Raw genomic sequence first — 19,936 nt, 5'->3', positions numbered from 1 at the left:
TCTATGCCTAAGAAGTATCTGAACAAACCCATATCAATCATTTCAAATTCCTCTTTCATGACTGATTTAAAATTTTCAATGAGCTGATCATCATTACTTGTGAAAATAACATCATCAACATATAAGACAACAATCAAAATTTTACCATCTTTTTCTTTGATGTAGACAGTGGGTTCTCCTTCACACTTGTCGAATTCATTATCCAATAGATAAGAATCTATCCTACTGTACCATCCTCTTGGCGCTTGCTTCAGCCCATAAAGAGCCTTCTTCAATTTGCACACTTTGTGCTCTTCACCTTTCTTCTCATAGCCAAGAGGTTGTTCAATGTACACCTCTTCTTTTAACAATCCATTTACGAATGCTGACTTCACGTCCATTTGGTAGACTTTCCATTTGTTTTGAGCTGCTATGGACAGCACTGCTCTCACGGTTTCCATTCTTGCAACCGGGGTGAAAGTCTCCTCATAATCCCTCCCATACTGCTGCTTGTACCCTTTGACAACCAGCCTTGCCTTGTGCCTTTCTATCTTGCCTTCAGCATTGCTCTTGGTCTTGTAAACTCATTTTACTCCAATGACTTCTTTACCTTTTGGTAGCTCAACCAAATCCCATGTTTTGTTTCTCTCTATGGCATTCATCTCCTCATCCATAGCTTCTATCCATTTCCTATCTTTAATTGCATCTTCGAAATGAATAGGATCATTAACATGACAATACAAGGCGAATAAGGAATTCATTCCTTCATTATAAATATCACTTAGATTTCTAAATTTCTTACCTCTTTCATTTGGTGTGAAAGTGCTTGAAGATGCACTTGAATTTCCTCCTTGTGGTGTGCTTGGAGAAGCACTCTCATTTATCCTCAATGGTGTCCCTTGCTGTCCTTGTGTTGGCGCTGCTGTTTGGGGATGCATTTCAGCCACCTCTTCTTCATCTTCATCATGAGACAAACAGTTCTTGAGATTCACTATTTTCTCTATGCTTACATCCCAAGCTTCCTCTTCAATGAATTGAACATCTCTGCTGACGAAAAACTTCTTGGTAGATGGGATATACAACCTGTAGGCTTTGGATTCCTCACTGTATCCAATGAAAATGCATTTCTCCCCTTTGCTGTCCAACTTTCTCCTTAGCTAATCTGGAATGTGTGCATAGGCCACACATCCAAAAACTCTCATGTGGGTGACTCCTTGCTTTCTCCCACTCCATGCTTCTTCTGGCACTTTGTTCAACACTGCTTTTGTAAGACACCTGTTCAAAATATACACTGCACAATTTACAGCTTCAGCCCAATAATCATTTGGCAAATGCTTTGCCTTCAACATGCTCCTCGCGATATCCATGATGGTCCTATTCTTCCTTTCAGCAACTCCATTTTGTTGTGGGGTGTACCTAGCTGTAAACTGTTTGTGAATTCCATTTTCTCTACAAAATCTTAGGAATTCCTTGGAGATATACTCACCTCCTCTATCAGTTCTCAAAACTTTAATGTGCAGCCCGCTTTGGTTTTCCACAAATGCCTTGAAATTTTGGAATTTCTCAAACACTTCACTTTTGTTTTTAAGGAAATATACCCAAGTTTTTCTTGTAAAGTCATCAATGAATGTTAGGAAATATTGGCTGCCTGCTAATGATGGAGCTTGCATCGGTCCACATAAATCTGAGTGGATGATCTCTAAGGGTGCCTTTGCCCTTATGCTTTTCCCTGATGGAAAACTTTCTCTATGTTGTTTTCCCAAAATGCAACCTTCACAAAGGCTGTCTGGTTTCTCTATCAATGGTAGTCCTCTTACCATTCCTTTCCTACTCAACAAATTTAGACCTCCAAAATTGAGATGTCCAAATGTCAAGTGCCACAACCAATTTTCATCCTTTGGCACGCTTTGGAAAGCCTCTTGGGTAATTGCTGCAATTTCATTTTTGTTTTTCAAATCTGCCCTGATCCTGAGAGGGAACATCCTGTTCCTTGTCATTTTTACTTCAGCAATGCATCGTTTGCTGGGTGGTATATCCATGATGGTGCATACATCATTTTTAAAGAAAACATTATACCCCTTATGGACAAGGTGTCCAATACTCAAGAGGTTACATCTCATTCCAGGGACATAGTAGACATCTGCTATGGTTTTCCTTTCTCCTTGCTTTGTAAATATTTTTACCTCCCCTTTTCCCATAACAGAGATTTTGCTATCAGTTCCTAGTGTAACTTCTGATTTCACATTTTTATCTAGGGCAGAAATGAAGGCTATGTTTCCTGTCATATGGTTATTGCAACCTGAGTCTAAAAACCATATGTCTTCATTGTTTGTTTCAGCCATGTTACAGGCTAACAACACATTATTTTGGCTGATGTTTTCTCTAGTGACATTTGCATTTGATCTATTGTTCATATCATGTTGCTTCTTCCTACATTCACTGGCATAATGCCCATATTTTTTACAATAATAGCATTGGACATTCGATTTTTCATACCTTTGTCCTTGAGCATGATGTTGTCCTCCTTGTTGGCTGCTGCCTTGGCCTTCGTTCTGATTTGGATTGCTGCCTCTTCCTTGTGCATTTGCTTGGCTGTTCCTTCCACCTCTGTTCTGGCTTCTGCCTCTTCCTCTCTTGTTTCCTCTGCCTTGACCTCTTCCTCTTCCAAAGGACATCTGGGTCTTGAAGGCTTGCTCTAGAGATGAGTTTTCATTCCTACTCAACCTCTGCTCATGTGTTATCAGTGATGCATGTAACTCATCAACTGAAAATTTTGAGAGATCCTTTGTCTCTTCAATGGTGGTGACAATCGCATCAAACTTTGACGGTAAGACCCTCAATATTTTCTCCAAAATCCTCCTATCTTCAAGGGTTTCTCCATGAGTCCTTATCTGTGTGACCAAACCAATTACATGTGTGAATAATAAGTCAATGTTGTCTGACTCCTTCATGCACAAATTCTCAAAATCTTTCCTCAGCAATTGTAGTTTTGCTGTCTTCACTCTCTCCATGCCTTGATAGGCTGTCTTGAGGGTTTGTCATGCTTCATTGGATGTCTTAGCTGCTGCTAACCTTGGAAACACGCTTCCATGCACTGCTTGATATAAGAAGAAAAGGGCTTTTGAATCCTTCTTCTTGCAGCTCTTCAGCAGATCCTTCTCTCCTTGAGTTAATGCATTAAACTCATTTTCATCTGCTGGTTGTTCAAAACCTTCCTCAACTATTTCCCATAAGTCTTGGGAAGCAAACAAGGCTTTCATTGTTATTGCCCAATAGTCATAGTTCTTACCATCAAATAATGGGAGCTGCATACCCATGCTATTACTGGTGCTTGTGCCAGCCATTCTTGCAGCCTCAATTATGCTTCAATTTCTTGACTGTGTATTTTAAAACAACTGACTGGTTCTTCAGCAACACATAAAAAAACTTTGTGAAATACCTGAGTATTTTCTTGACTGAGCCTTCACTCTGCTGGAGAAGATCTACTGCTGCAACAAAAGACTCCTCCTTTCAGCTTCTTGAACACCTTCAAAGAGCCTAAACCTGCTCTGATACCACTGTTGGGGATTTTTCTGATAAAATCCCAAAAACAAAAAATCCAAACACACAGAGGCAATGCTCTGTTTCTACCTTTCCAGGATCTTTTTGCACAGGGAAGCTTAAAAGAAATTTACTGAGGAACAGAGTATTTCACCACCATAAAATAATTGATATTCATTTAAAATAAAAATGCCTGAAACCACATATTTCTTCCTCTTTTACTGAGAGGGATTTACCAAAAATTACATTCAACAAAACTCTGTTTCCACTTAAGAATTTACTGAGCTGGGTTTACTGCTGTAAAACCCTTTTCACTTTTACTGCTCTAAAACACAAAAAACTTACACATGCTTACAAAACAAATGCACTCCTCTGTTCTTCGTGGATAGCACTGTTGTGCATAAACTTCAGTTTCGTTTCATTACATCAGAGAAAAATTACCCACGCCCCTGTTCTTGTTTTTCTACACACTGCTGTGTGTTTCCTTGCTAATACAATGAAAAACTGCACGAGCATATGTGTTTGGCAAGTTATATTTTACTAAACACACACTGGTCAATACGCATTAAAGAAAAACTTACATATTGTACATATGCCATACCAAAAATTACATAACGTGCATATGTGCCCATACCTCCGATATATAAAAAAATTAAAATTTAAAACACTTACCAATACTTCTACGGGCATATTTAATTCATTAAATTATTTTACCGGCAGTCAACGAGACTTGAATTTTACTCCACGCATAATTTAATTCGATGCAGGCTCGTATGCAGCTTTACACAATCAATGGACGAGAATGCTGGAGCAGATCGGACGGCGGACAAAGATATCAGGAGGCATTTTGCTGTAGAACTTTAGCCTTCGAAAAGTTGCGTAGGCTGACGTATGGGGAGAGCCACGTGTCAACACTAAATTTTATCGGGGTTGATCGCCGGAATATCCCTTCGCCGGAAAGCTGGTGTGAAATATTTCAGGCGGGTTTGCTGAACGGTTTCGGGCGTTGTACGCCTGCGTTGAAATTACAAATTCAACAGGTATGGAATTAAAGAATTTACATCCGCCACTTGGAATGAAGCCTCGACACGGGAACGGATTTTCCCAAACATTTGGGTTAGTGAATTTTGTTACTACGACAATGAGGTCATCATTATGGGTTACCTCACGAGGCGACGATTTTATAGGGGTTTCCATTTCAGATTGGCCACGGCTAGACTGATTAAAATATTGCAAAGGAGAGGAAGGATGATCAATTGCCATAAGATTCTCGATAGACATCGTATCATCATCAGTGTGTCTCCTCGTTCCAATTCCTAATGGTGGGATCTCTGAATTGGTAACACCAAGCAGGAAAATGCATTTTGGATGTATGGCCCTCAGAGCATAGTTACCAAATTCAAATTCGATTCGATACAGAAAAAATTTGACTCTATAAAATTCAATACGGGAAAAATTCAACATTATACATCTTACATTTTACAAATACTTAATTTTATTTTTAAATGTACCATCATTATATGAAAAATCATTGAATCTTTTCCTAATAAGTATATTTTTGTTTACTTATTTCCATTGTTAATTTCTCCTGTTTGAAATGTTATAGATCAATTCCCTTTTTTTTCTATTTATTTTGCATAGTTATGGATTGGAAACTAAAGTTTGCCATTTATAATTTTTATAATATTTCTAATACTAAATTTATCTTTTTTCTAATTTTTTTATAGGAGTTATCCAATTAACACTTACTTTGTCCGTTTATAATTTTTTCCAATATAGAAGTTATTGTTTTTTGTTTCTTTATATAAGAGTTATCAGTTTGTAACTAATTTAGTATTTTATAATTTTTGTTAAGATAGAATTATATTTTCTTATTTACTGTAATTTACAGTTATAAGAAATTACTAACTAATTATCCATTTAACATTGAAATTTGAGAGTTTATAATTTTTTCCAATATAGAAATTATAGGTTTTTTTTTAATATATATAATTTGCAACTAATTTACTATTTTATAATTTTTATTAAGATAGAAGTTATCTTTTTTTTATTGCAAATTGTCATTATATAAAAATTACTAACTCACCTCTCTCTTTAAAGTATCTGGATTGATTTTTTCAAAAGATAGAATTACAAATCAAATTTGAGTAACATTTAATTAAGCAATGATAACTCTGAAATATGTCCATGTATATGTATATATATAGAAACTATTTATATTATTTAATGTCAATAACAATAATTTTTTCCTTTAATTTAATTTATTTTTAATTAAATTAATTATTTAATAAAAACATTTATTTTCTGTTAAATTAATTATTTAATAAAAAATTTATTTCTGTAAAACAATTTGCTTTCCATTATACCATATTGTATGTTGGAACCATGTGTAAATAATAGTAAAATAACAAAATGAAACGGAAAAACAGAAAGAGTATTAGTCATTCATATTTCATACTAAATAGTCATGAAATAGTCATTAACGACAACGCATTAGTAATTAACATTTCATACTTACCAAGTTAGCATAGTTACGCTTAATACGCTGAATCCGATGTATTAGTCATTAACATTTCATACTTACCAAGTTAGGAAGTTACCAAGTTAGCATAGTTACACTTAACATGCTGAATCCGGTAGATATTCATGTAATTATCTTTGTTTTTTCTCTTTCCTGTCTGTGTCCAGGGTCGAGGCAAGAAGCACAGTGGACGTCGAGTTCTGTGTTCAAGGTGGAGGCACGAAGCACAGTGGACTCTGGAAAATTCAGGGTGGAGGCACAAAGCGCATCGAACGATGGAACAATGAATGTTGGAGGCGGTAAGCCAGTAGAAAGATTTGACCAAAATCATTCACCGTACCGAATTGTAATTCACGAATTATTCGCTGTACCGAATCGAATTAACGAATTTACGTATTTTTTTGGCCAGTACGGCCGAACTTGGTAACTATGCATCAGAGCAGTCAATCAGAGCGGCAACAGTTATCGGTTAACCAACTGGCTGTCATAATTTAAACCAACATCAGTTGCAACAACACCCTTGAGTAGTGACAGATGATTTCTAGAAGAGAACGATGTAAAGAGGTGCAACTCTTTTCAAAGTCAGGACGATATCTGGCTCGGGCACGCCAAGTCATCGACTTAAGAGAGGAAAATTTCATAGTACAGATTATTTTCTTTTTGCTACGTACCAGTGGAGTTCAGGGAGAGACCAATGTCTCAAATCGTTCACTGAGGTGACTTATCCATTGATTCCAGTCTTAAAATAATGCCGAGACCTGCAATTTGCAGCGGCATGTGGGTTTTCCAACGAAATTTCGATATGCTTCCCTCTATTTTTATAGCTCTACGCGGGTTCGCCAACATAGAATTCGACGATTGACTCTTGGGGCTCCAAAAATGAAACCAAGAGTGGGGACAGACTGATTCGGTCGGGGCATAGAGATATATGGAACTTAATTGGATATATTTCATGGTTATATGGTCTAAAGATGTCACGATTAAGCGAAAAAAAAAGACGAAAACGTAAGGTCAAATGATCTAAAAGAAAAGCCTACCGATCTAATAAATTCATTAATATTTTTATTTAATTATTATATAACTAAGATAATCATAATAAAAATATTAATATAGTTGATATAGTCTAAAACTTCATTTATATCTACTAATGATAACTATAACAATAAATATAATAAAAATTATTACAATAAAATATTATTATTATAATTAATAATAATTATTTAATAATAATTAATAGTAATAATAATAATAATAATAATAATTATTATTATTATTATTATTATTATTATTATTATTATTAACTATAAAAGATTCTAAATATTTTCATTGTCAAAAACATTGATCTACATAAATTACATAAAGTGTTATGCAGGTATCAAAGATGGGCCAAACCATCTATCCAATATATGAGTTCATAGTTCATACAAAAAGTGACCATAAAAATGTAAATGTGCTAAAAGATAAAAACATGTGATGTATAGTATGAGTCATATAAAACTAGCAAATTCTAGCGAAGGATCATGAAGGTTGATCATTCGGTTCATCTTCTCATGTATGCTCTATAAAAGCCCTGTGGTAGTACTGGTATTGTTCCTGATCTTGATATTCTTTTATTAACCATTGATTGTTGGATTGTTGCGCGACTTCCTTGGAAAGGCTGTCAGAAATCTGGTTCCTTTCCTTGTAAATATGTGAGCACACAGTAAAATCAAAATGTGATTTTAAAGTTGTAACTTCAACCAATAAACCTCTGAGTGTGTGCATGTGACATTGAGAAATAGTGTTGATCCAATTGATGACAATTTTTGAGTCTCCAAAAATCTGAATCCTCGTGTAATTTTTCTCAAGTGTAAATATGAGGAGTTTGAGGCTATTTAATTCTTCATAGTTGTTTGTGCCTAAGACAAACACCATTTTGAGCTTGAAATAATGTCTATCTTAGAGGTATATAATTGCACCTCCTCCACACCCAACTTCTTGGGCGGATCCATCAAAGTATGCCCATGGGTAGTATTTGTCTATTGCTTCAACTGTTATGATTCAGGTTGATTCTTGGGCTCCTCCTCGGGGATAAAATGGTAAAGGGATTTAATGTTGTTTCATATGGTGTCCCACTAAATGAGGGGGTCGTGGAATCTAATTATGTTCCTTGCCAGCCATATTCCCAAGTAGACTAGGAAGGGGAGATTTTGGATTTTCTATGATGGTGTAGAGTTCCACCAAGATTGCCAAGCAGTGGTAAGATGTTCCCCTTCCCATCTGATGGTGATGTGAAGGGAGATATAAATTTTTTGCCATACCTATTTGGTTGAAGGGAATAATAGGAAAAGGTGGTCTATATCTTTAGTCTAGGCCTTATAAAGACTGCATTGAGAGGGGCCATGGATAGAGTGGTTTTTGAGATTATCATCAGTGGATACTTTATATGATAATAGGAACCACATGAAAAGTCGACATTTAGGAGGTAGATTTAGTTTCCAGAGGGGTTGCCACTACCATTCGGCAACAACAGGTTCATGTTCTGTCATTATGAATGAACAACCTTCTTTGGGAGTGTAGAATCCTCGATGAGAGGCATCCCATATAAATTCATCCTCTCAATTTGTTATTATGACATGGGACTCTTCAAGGGCTCCAATATATATGTTCCATTCATTTCTACAGTTTTCAGGTATCATGAGACCTTGAGCCAATTTCCAAGCCTGTGAGAGCCATGTAGAGTTTTTATCATCTGTAATCTAGGAGAGCTGTGTAATTCTTGTTGTTTTGAGAGTCTTCCTAAGCTCATGGAGTAGTATGTGGGAGTTCCCATACCCTGAACATGCATGTTTCCCTATACAAACTTGTTCACCTGTTCCCATACGCCATGTCAGGCATCATTTTATGATAGAGATGGATTGTGTGATTTCTCTCCAGATGGTGGAGGAACGAAGAATGCTCATGATCGGACTATGGATCCATTCAAGAGTTGATAGAGGGAAAATGTATTTGTGATATATCACTTCTTTCCATAAGCCATTTGATGTTAATAGTTTCCATTCCATTTTAATCACAAGAGCCTTTGCAAAATTATTTAAATCCTTTAAACCCCAACCACCCCATTTGTTGGGCTTTATTATTCTCTCCCATTTTATCTAGGAAAAAGTCTTTCGATCTTGATTTCCTCACCATAAGAATCTACGGAAAATTTGTTGTATTATAGAGATAATACCTTTAGGGATCCAGGTTAGAGCCATCCAATATACAAGTATAACTTCTATCACTTATTTGATTAGTACTAATCTGCTTGCTCTAGATAACCATCTTTGTTGCCAAATGTTGATGTGACCTTCAGCAATAGAGATGGTTATCTAGAGAAGACAGATTAGTGCTAATCAAATAAGTGATAGAAGCTATACCTGTATACTGGATGGCTATGGCCTAGATCCCTATAGATATTATCTCCAAAATACAATAAATTTGCTCTAGATTCTTATAATTAACTATAAATTAATGAATTATAATTAATAAATATGATAATAATAATTATTAACTGTTATTACTATTAAATATATAATAATAAAAATAATATTACCAAAAAAATAATACAAAATATAAATAATAATAATAATAATAATAATAATAATAATAATAATAATAATTATTATTATTATTATTATTATTATTTTAAAATAATTATTATGAATTGTTGACGATGCAACATTGGACCATGGTTGACCGTGGTTGTCAGAATGTGATGTTGGACCATGGTTGACCATGGATTGCCATGGTTTTCGGAATGTGACGTAAGATCATGGTTGATATTATAAACCCGAAGTATAAAAACCTTAAGAAAAATATTATAAAAACCTTAAAATAAACATGGTTGACCATGGTTTATGATCATTGATTTTCATACTAAGACAATCTTTGTCATAATGCAACGTTGGACCATGGTTGATTTTGATATAGAGACAATCTTTGACATAATGTGACATTGTATCATCGTTGACCTTGATTATAAACACAAGGGATTTATATTAAACCCTGCGGTTCATATTATAAACTAAATAGTTCATATTATAAACTAAATAATATTATACACTAGGAATATGAACCCTCAGATTAATAAACCCAAGGGATTGATTTTATAAACCCAAGGGAATAACATGGTTGACCGTGGTTCACCATGGTTCATTTTCATATTCAAGCAATCTTTGTCATGATGCAACGTTGGACCATGGTTGATCATGGTTTAGCATGACTGATTTTCATATCAAGACAATCTTTGTCACATTGTGACATTGGACCATAGTTGATTTTCATATTGAGACAATTTGTCACAATGTCACGTTCGACCATGGTTGACCATGATTATAAACCCAAGGGATTTATATTAAACCTATGGATTTATATTATAAACCCTATGAATAATATTACACCCTAGGAAAATGAACCTTTATATTAATAAATCCAATGGATTTATATCATAAGCCGAAGGGAATAATAAACCCAATAGATTAATACTAAAAATCCACGGGATTATAAACCCAACAGAGTAATATTAAACCCAAGGGATTAATATTATAAACCCTAGGTATATAAACCCTAAGATAAATGCTATAAACCTAAAATAAACATGGTTTACCATGTTTTACCATGGTTGATTTTCATAGTGAGACAATATTTGTCACAATGCCACATTTGACAATAAGAATAATATTATAAACCTTATTAGTAATATTATACCCTAGGAATATGAACCCTTAGATTGATAAACCCAAGAGATTGATATTATAAACCCAAGGGACTATAAACCCAAGGGAATAATATTAAACACATGTGACATTGGACGATGGTTGACAATGGATGACATTAGTCACAATGCAACGTCAGACCATGGTTGAACATGGATGACCATGGTTTTTAGATTGTGATGTTGGACCATGGTTGATATTATAAATCGAAGGTATAAAAACCTTAAGATAAATAATATAAAAACCATAAAATAAACATGGTTGACCATGGTTTACCATTGTTGATTTTCATACTGAGATAATATTTTTGATAATGCCACATTGGACAATGGTTGACCATGGTTTATTTTGATATAAAGACAATCTATGACACAATGTGACATTGGACCATCATTGACCATGGTTGACCATGATTGTAAATACAAGGGATTTATATTAAACACTAGGATTAATATTATAAACCCTATGAATAATATTATACCCTAGGAATATGAACCCTTAGATCAATAAACCCAAAGGATCGATATTATCAACCCAAGGGAATAATTAACCAAATGGACTAATTTTAAAACCCCAAAGTATTATAAACTCAAGGGAATAATATTAAACCTAAGGGATTAATATTATAAATGCAAGGTATATAAACCCTAAGATAAATATTATAAACCCTAAAACAAACATGGTTGTTCATGGTTGACCATGGTTCATTTTCATATTTAGTTAATATTTGTCACAAAGCGACGTTGGACCATGGTTTATCATGGTTTAGCATAATTCATTTTCACATCAAGACAATCTTTATCACATTGTAACATTGGACTATGGTTGATTTTCATATTGAGAAAATTTGTCACAATGTCATGTTCAACTATGGTTGACCATCATTGTAAACCCAACGGATTTATATTAAAACCAAGGATTTATATTATAAACCCTAGGAAAATGAACCCTTGTATTAATAAACACAATGAATTAATATTATAAACCGAAGGGAATAATTAACTCAAGGGATTAATACTAAAAACCCAAGTGATTATAAACCCAAAAGAGTAATATTAAACATAAGGAATTAACGTTATAAACCCTAAGATAAATACTATAAACCTAAAATAAACATGATTGACCATGTCTTACCATGGTTGACTTTCATATTGATACAACCTTTGTCACAATGCAACATTTGACCATGTTTGATTTTCATATTGAGGCAATCTTTGTCACAACGTGACATTGGACCATAGTTTTGCATAATTGACCATGATTATAAACCCAAGGGATTTATGTTAAACAATAGGATTAATGTTATAAACCCTATGAATAATATTATAAGTTAGGAATATGAACCCTTAAATTGATAAACCCAAGGGATTAATATTATAAACCTAATGGATTAATATTATAAACCTAATGTATATAAACCCTAAAATAAATATTATAAACCCAAGGGAGTAATATTAAACCTAAGGAATAAATATTATGAACTCAAGCCATATAAACCCTAAAATGATCATGGTTGACCAAGGTTGATTTTCATATTGACAAAATCTTTGTCACAATGCGACGTTGGATTATGGTTAACCATGATTGATTTTCATATTGAGACAATCTTTCTCACGGTGCGGTGTTGGACAATGGTTGACCATGGTTGATTTTCATATTGGAAAAATCTTTGTCACAATGCGGCGTTGGACCATGCTGACCATGGATGACCATCTTGTCACAATGTAATGTTGGACCAAAAGACAATGTTTGTCACAATGTGACCATGGTTATTGACCATGGTTGACCATGGATAACCATGGTTGTTACAATGTGACATTGGACCAAGAGACAATCTTTGTCGCAATGTGACCTTGGAACATGGTTAACCATGGTTGATTTTCAAATTGAGACAAGCCTTGTCATAATGTGACATTGAACCATGGTTGACCATGATTTATTTTAATGTCAAGAAAATCTTTGTCACAATGTGGCATTGGACCATGTTTGATTTTCATATTGAGATAATCTTTGTTGAAATGTGACATTTGACCATGGTTGACCATGATTGATTTTCATATCGAGAAAATCCTATGATAAATATTTTAAAGCAAGGTACATAAACCCTATGATATATATTATAAATGCTAAAATTAACATAGTTGACCATGGTTGATTTGTATATTTTGATAATCTTGGGCACAACACAACATTGAACCATGGTTGACCATGACTTTCCATTGTTGATTTTCATATTGAGACAATATTTGTGTAAATGTGATGTTGTACCATGGCTAACCATAAGCTACATTGGTTGACAATGATTGATTTTGATATTGAGACAATCTTTGTCGCAATTTGACATTAGACCATGGTTGACCATGATTATAAACTCAAGGGATTTATATTAAACTTTAGGATTAATATTATAAAACCTTATAAATAACATTATATTGTGGGAATATGAACCCTTAGATTAATAAACCCAAGGGATTGATATTATAAGCCCAAATAAACAATAAACCTAATGGATTAATATTAAAAACCCAAGGTATTATAAAACCAAGAGACTAATATTAAACCCAAAGGATTAATAATATAAGCCTAAGGTATATAAACCTTAAGATAAGTACAAGGTTAGTCTACAAATCCCTTAAACTATTTTGGAATTAGTTTTATTATGATTATAAACTTTATTTATCTTAAAAAATATATAAAAATTAATATATATAATAAAAATATAGGGATTATATAAAAGGTATAGTTTTTAATTAAAATAAAAGAGAATTAATTTAAAATTCATTATATATATAATAGAGAATAAAATAGCCCGAGATGCGGGTGGTTAAAGGCGCGTTAATGCGGATTAGATAGTGGGACGGCAGGTGGCTTAGCCACACGGCCAGTCACGTTCTCACTCGAGATGATTTATGGCAAGCCATCATCAACCTGCATGCGCCATTACTCTGGTGCACAGGTTGAGGACTTCTCTGCAAGTTTAAGTCCATGGCTTCGGCAAGCCTGCATACCTCTACCATGCCCCCTCTGAATTGCTCCTGCCCCCTGATGCTATGGAGCCAAGCTCATGCACGACAACAGGGAGGCGTTGTCGACTCCTGAGTTGTATAGATTTGGGGGATGGAATCCATTTTTCCCATAATGTTCTCTACACTCTGTAAACTGAAGCCTCGGTTCTGGTCTCTGTCTCTCGCCTGAATTGCCCTGTGAATTCCCGCGCTGAGTCTGCCTCTTCCTCTGCGCACACTGTTAGAACCTTCGTCATTTTGGCGCACACCAGTTAGCTCCACCCCACCCGCAAGACCATGCCATGACCTTACCACCAAATGCGTTGTAGGTAGGGCAGCAGCCGAGGTAGAGACATTCGCCCCCCTCTCCATCCCCCTTTGAGCTGACAACCCCTTTTTCCTCCCCTTCCTCCACCCTGTCCACAACCAAATTCTCTAGCAGATATCCCACCACCCGCAGTGGAAGAGGCCCGGTCCAGCCCATCGAAGCTCGGCATGTCAATGTTGCAACCCAAAAGCTCAGCCTCTCTGTTTCCCCTCACCAGCCGCATCAAATGGCCCAATTCTGCTTCCACTGCACCATGAACCACCTTGCCATCATCGCCACTGTCTCTGTGGAATTCAGAGAGGAGACTCGCCCGTAGAATGAACAGACTGACACCACTGTAAAACATCCTATCACTGTGCAACCCGCCACTATTTAGGAGAAGCTGGACACCAGCAAATAGAATGCGGCCCAGGAGAAGCCGGCCACCAGTAAATAGAAGGCCTCGGGCAGCAACTCTAGTTCTCACAAAGGCGCCCAGGAAATGTAAAATTCATTTGATTTCTTATATAAATTAATATTTGATGTTTGAAAAATATTAATATCAATAATAATAATCAATTTGATATAAATTATAAATAATTTATTTGAATATTAATGCGTATTTAAAAATAGATTAATAATAATTGTGTATTTTAATTTTGAGGTTTTTCAGTAAAATTTATAAATAATCATGGTTAGAAGCTTAGTTACAAATGTATTTTATAGATTGGGTTATTTACTATTTGGGCCCTTCTTAGTGGCTCAATAAATGGAGTTGTGGGGAGGGTTCCAACCCCTTCTTATTGAAATGTGGTCATAGTATCTCAAGAGCCAGTGGTTCGGGTAGTCAAATCTTCATAACATATAAAAAGTAAAGGTAAAACCCTAATTTGTAGGGCTCAATGGTAATCCCATATGAAGGAAAAATGCCTACCCCATCAACAAATCCTTAAGTTTGTTATTTCGAACAATCGTATGGAGACATCATAGCCGTTTATGAAATAACATGCCCTAATCTGTAAAATCATGCGGATTTCGATAGAGTCAAACAAAGTGGAGGCTCAAGGGTAACATTGAACTCCAACCGAGAGCCAAAGGCCTTTTTACAGTACGTTTTCATATCTCAAGGATCACAGGAGGATCTGTCAAGATCATTATAGGAGTTTTATAACCCAGGTAAAGAATAGTTCCTAGCAATACCAATTTGGTTAAGATTGTTTTCTTTATCATAAAATTTCTAGGAACCTCAGATTCTTGAAGGTTTAGACAAATGGCATCGGGGAGTTTGTAAAAGTCTCTAAAATTACTATGTGGAAAAGGAATTGTTCATATGAAATAATTTGCATCCAAATTAATATCTACAAATAAATACCCAAATCAATTGATATTGAGTACAATGATGAGGTTTAGAGCCGACCTTTAGACTATAAACCTGTACCATTTAAATGGAGATTATACCATGAATATGGACACTTTGTCATATTCCTCATTTTTTTTATTTTCATTAGAATATGCTTATTACTACAAGTGGACTATTTCATTCAATCATTATCATTATTGGAAATCCATGAATTGCTTTTTTCTCTTTTTATTATCTTCTACCCTCGCACTCAATTTTCTTTTCCTTTAGACTTAGTTCCTTAATGTTCCATATGCTTTGGTTTTTCTTTATAGGACGTGGATACAAAATACATATCTTGATCCAAGTCCCAAGCTCTCTCTCCTAGACACATTAAACTCCTATCTACTATCGCTACTAACCAAACTTTAATGCCCCCTTACCATATACTTTGATTGGTAATAAATTTTATTACTCTTAACGTATTTTCACATTCGTATGAAACATTTGGGCTATTAACGTGATGGGTACTACACTCCTGGGATATCATGACACTATCCAGTGCTTGTCACGTCTCCCTCCTAGGTTACTCTTCAACGAATTGGCACTTGCCATGACTCCCTACACCACATTATTTTCACATGGTTCCCAGTCCGGCTCCTATGAACGGTGTAGATGGTGTGAAGGCGATCGAATGGTGTGGTCCACCATGCGAAACCCTAACTCACACTTTGTCATTGATTTCCCCTCATTCTGCTTGGTGTTTATCTCGCAATTCGCCGACAGGCAGGAAAAACCAGTGTTTGACAGATGTTTCTCTAACCGATGGTGTGGACACGCCTTTAATTTCTGCCTTTGCATCGAAAGATTTATACTTGCAGGTTATGGTATGGTTATTTTCTTTGAGTTTTCCTCTCCGCAGTTCTCCTATAGGAACTATAGTTCCATTGGCCTAACGTTAATATTGTTTGAAAACCTAAGGTTGGTCTTTCTCCCATCGACCTTAGTGACATCCAGTAAACTTGTTCCGACAATGTCAACACTTATTTTACAGGTGAGTCCTATTTTTTTTTTCATAATTATCAGTTCGCCCCCATTCTCTATGGTCTGTTAAAGGAATTATCTTTTGTTGTGACTAAAATTTGGGAGTAATATTTTTTTTCTACTTCCCAGTGATATCAAGCAGGGGAAAAGAAAAACATCTAGGTTTTTTAGGAAAAGGCCTGTGGCAACCTAGCCATGGCCCGCCAAGGTAATTTAGTAACCCCGAAGATGGTATTTCCTTTCATTAATTTATCTGGACTTGTTTTTTTTTCTTTTTAGCTGCTCCTCTGTTCGATAATTTCCAGAACTTCGAAAACATTGTCGTTAGTTTGAACCCGACTTGAAAATATTCTTGATGGTTTCCTTGCCTCTTAGGGAAAAGAAGAACACAGAGGAATCTATTCTATCACAGGTACTAAGAGTAACTTCTCCCTTCATGTTTTTGTTTTATGTTTTTCTTCTTTTCAAAGCCCTGAGTTTGAGTTATCCCTTAGTTACTTGGTTTTGACTAACAATTATGTGGTCGGTTCACGTGCAGCTAAGGAGCCATTATGACTTCGTGTTGCATATTTCTTCCATGTTGTGAATGAATCCCTTTCCCTCGGTGGTTTCTTACCTTTTCATAGGCTGGTTCCATGTTTTTTTCTGCTACGATGATCATTTTCAGTGCCTTAGGAAAGGCCTCTCTGTTGTTGTAGGATTTTCTCATAACATTTTTTCCTTTGATTTGTCCTTTCACGAGGGTCAACAACATACATAATGTGGCCTCCTTCTGGTTTCTTTCTTCCTATTGTATATGCTATGAGCTAGTGTATTTAACCAGAGATAGCTATGTGTCGATATTTCATACAATTTTATTCGGAGTTGTTTTTAAAGAGACTTTTTGGAAGCTTTTCCGGGGTCAAAATCCGGCAGCAATTTATTGAAATTGCAAGTTTCATAGCTAATTTCTGCACAATCAAAGCGTCCCAAGGATTGTTCAGGGTACTGAATCCAAATATGCAGTTAAAAAACCATTTTAAATAATACAAATCAAGATTTAACCTCAATTTTTTCCGCCGGATTCCCGGAATCTCCAAAAAATCTCACTAAACACACTCCAGATTACTCCATTTTAATCTGGGATATATTTTTTTTGTTTTGACTATCAAGATATCAAATTAATTGAAAACCCATCCTTTTTATTTTCTTTTATTTCCTTTAAATTGTATAAGGAACGAGAAGGTCATGATAATATATTTCTTAAGTGACTGATTTCTAAGATTTCCCTTTTCATGCTTGTCATTTCAATTCTGTCATGCAGGCGCATTTATATTCTAAGTTTGTCATAGTAAGTAGGGGGTTTCTTTGACCAGTTGGAGCAAATGGATTTTCCCTACTCATTTTGGTTGTTGATGAATGGATTTCTGTGGAGAACTGTGATATTCAAGACGAAATATTCATTCTTGTTAATTCTCTTTTTCCTGTCACAATGCCATATTCTATAATATATGCTTCTACAATGGTACACTATATAAGTTCAGAAATTTACTACAATTTTTTCACAATGGCTTCATTCGAACTTTCATCTTTTATAAAAAAAAATATTTATTTTTATCTATATCTATAATTTCAATCTCAGAGTTTACGAATGGAATACATTTCAAATAGACCTAAGCACAACACGCACTTCTTGTTTGTTTTCCAGATTTGTTGACGTACACTTATCAATTTAATAGTGAAATAATTTATGTTTTGGACATATATCCATATATTAATGGTTTATGATATTCATCCCTTGTCCCATTCCTTTTCTGGACCATCACCTCTGTCCTCACAGAGGAGGTGTCGAACCACCCACTACTTGGAAACCTGAGATAGAGAGTTTGCTTTATTTTCCACAATGACTTGTGTATCTATACACTGACTGTTTCTGCTCATATATATGGGCAGTGTACCCCTAGATCTTTTTTTCTTCTACATATACATATTTTGATGGGCTCCACATTCCCGTTCGCTTATGATTCCTATTTCCTACCCATATCTACCTCATCCAATACTCAATACTCTATTATGTATTAAATCATCTTCACCATCTAACTCACATGGATAATCAGAATCCAAAAAAGAATTTAACACCCCTTTAACTATAATTAAATTATCCATGAAACACAAACCATTTGTTTTCTGTAATAATAAGGTGATATACGAGAAATACCATACGAACATTCAAACCATAAAATTTTAAATATAATCGACAGACAAGGCTGCATACGCATTCTAGTAAGAAATATTTTCCTAAAATAGAGGCTATTGTATAACTAATTCATTCACAGTTACTCATCAATGGATTTGTACTGTAATTGCTTCTTTATTTTCATTTCCACATGCATGCTGACAATCATGCAGTCATCCCCCACACATATGCACAGAAATTTCGTTAAGTAAATATTCTAAGTAGATAAATAAATTCTACTTAACAACCAGCCAACACCATCAGTGAATTTTTTTTCGTTTAAATAGTATAACACAGAAATACTTGCTAAACAATAGATCGAGACTTTCTCACATATTTTGAATTCTAACCATTGTCATAGACTAGCTTTACGATTGGGAAATACACTTTTCCTCCTAACCCTGAATTGTTTCCTCGAGTTCCCCCAACCTTGAATTGTTTCCTCGAGTTCCCCTAAGCTGAGATTGCTTGCCAAGGATCCAATAACTTCTTTTGATCTTAGATAATGTATTTTTATAAATTACTTCCTTAGGAAAGTGTGTTCTTTAGCAATTTCCTTATTTTCATAGGTCTGTGAACCCACTGGTCTAGGATTTTTTTTCTTTTTCTCTTTTCCGAAAAATGTATTTCTTCCTTTTTCTTTAAACCCTGCCTCTTTCTCCTGTGGCACTTTATTTCACCTTTTCTTAGTGTTTCTCTACAACTTAGTGATTTAATATATTTTCTTTCCTATCATATTAAACCCTTTTATTCAAATCCTATGGATTTTTAGGAGTTATTTAAGGGAATATTACTTTGATCTCATCCACCATCACTGGTTTTTGGATCTTGGAAATTTCGTGTGCAAGTAATTTCAAAATTTTTCTTTTCATTTATAAAATTAATTTATTACATCATCACACTTTATTGTTTCTTTAATTGAAAACCATCTTGGCATTCTAGCCATCACATCTAAATACAGTTTATATTAAATATAGAAAAATATTTACATTGAAACATAGGGGTATGATATCTTCCCCGCCTTTTTAAATTAACACCATCCAATGTGTTTATTGTTCAATTGTTTCATTCCTGAAACAATGTTGGGTAAGCTTCCTTCATTGCATCCTCTGCTCCCAAGTAGTCTCCTCAGGTGTAAAGTGCCTCCGTTGCACCTTAACCCGAGCGACGACTTGATTTCAGAGCAAGATCTCTTTCTGATTTATGATTTAGAGTGGCTTTGACAAGAAATCTTGTTTGGGTTCAACTTG

This window comes from Pinus tabuliformis, chromosome 5_2 (assembly GCF_031772625.1).
Source record: "Pinus tabuliformis cultivar Carrire ecotype Pingquan chromosome 5_2, CPIR1, whole genome shotgun sequence".
NCBI lineage: Eukaryota > Viridiplantae > Streptophyta > Pinopsida > Pinales > Pinaceae > Pinus > Pinus tabuliformis.
Note: the sequence above shows the minus strand (reverse complement) of the source record.